This window comes from Otolemur garnettii, unplaced genomic scaffold, assembly GCF_000181295.1.
Source record: "Otolemur garnettii isolate 467f Iridium unplaced genomic scaffold, OtoGar3 scaffold00007, whole genome shotgun sequence".
Lineage (NCBI taxonomy): Eukaryota > Metazoa > Chordata > Mammalia > Primates > Galagidae > Otolemur > Otolemur garnettii.
The window spans coordinates 4,030,963-4,032,148 of NW_003852402.1; the positions used below are offsets into that span (position 1 = coordinate 4,030,963).

The 1,186-nt window shown below is 45.5% G+C and overlaps 1 protein-coding gene across 1 annotated transcript in view; it reads right to left on the reverse strand.

The window, feature by feature from the left end:
• Positions 1 to 1,186, reverse strand: part of FAM118A (family with sequence similarity 118 member A) — a 34,649-nt gene that overhangs the window by 13,814 nt on the left and 19,649 nt on the right. The window lies entirely within an intron of this gene.

Below are 1,186 nucleotides of genomic sequence, written 5' to 3' on the forward strand. Positions count from 1 at the left end.
GTGGCATCACAGCTCACAGCAACCTCCAACTCCTGGGCTCAAGGGAGTCTCCTGCCTCTGCCTCCCAAGTAGCTGGCACTACAGGCGCCTGCCACAACACCCAGCTATTTTTTGGTTGCAGCCATCATTGTTGTTTGGCGGGCCCAGGCTGGATTCGAACCTGTCAGCTCAGGTGTATGTGGCTGGCACCTTAGCTGCTTGAGCCACAGGCGCCAAGCCATAATGGTGATTTTTCTAGCAGACAATTTATAAGTTATATATCTATTCCAAATTCCTAGCCTCAAGCAATCTTTCTGCCTTGGCCTCCCAAAGTTCTGGAATTACAGGTGTGAGCCATCATGCCTGGATTATCAATCAGACACCAAGTCTTGCCCTGTCACCCAGGCTAGAGTACAGTAGCAGCACAGCTCAAGACAATCTCAAACTCCTGAGCTCAAGTGATCCTCCTGCTTCAGCTTCTCAAGTAGCTGGGACTACAAGTGCTCCCACCATGCTTGGCTACTTTTTAAATTTTTTGTAGAGATAGGGGCTCACTATGTTGCCCAGGCTGGTTTCAAACGCCTGAGCTCATGTAATCCTCCTTCCTCAGTCTCTCACAGTGCTAGGATTACAGGCATGAGACACCATGCCTGGTTCCCATCGGTCTTTAAATAGCTAAACCCTCTGACCCTGAAACTCTTCTAGGAATTGATCCTGAATAACAGAGGAATACGGAAGACTTTCACAATTATAAATAAGCTACAATGTAAGTATAATGATAACAATTATAATAAATGTAAAATCAGACTAAGAAACAGCTCAATGGGCTGGGCGCGGTGGCAAAGTGTGTCATCCTCCCTAGCACTCTGGGAGCCAAGGCGGAGCAACTGCCTGAGCTCAAGAGTTCAAGACCAGCCTGAGCCAGAATCAAGATCCTGTCTCTAATAGCCGGGCATTGTGGCGGGTGCCTATAGTCCCAGCTACAGGAGGCTGAGGCAAGGGGATCACTTGAGCCCAAGAGTTTGAGGTTGTTGTGGCATCACACTACTGTAACCAGGGCAACGTAGTGAGACTCTGTCTTAAATAAATAAATAAATAAATAAAAATAAAAACTCTGCATACATTACAATCCCAATTTGTTAAAGAAAAAATTCATAGCAACAGGACTGAGAGTGATTTTGCTTTTATTTTCTTTTTTTTTTTTTTT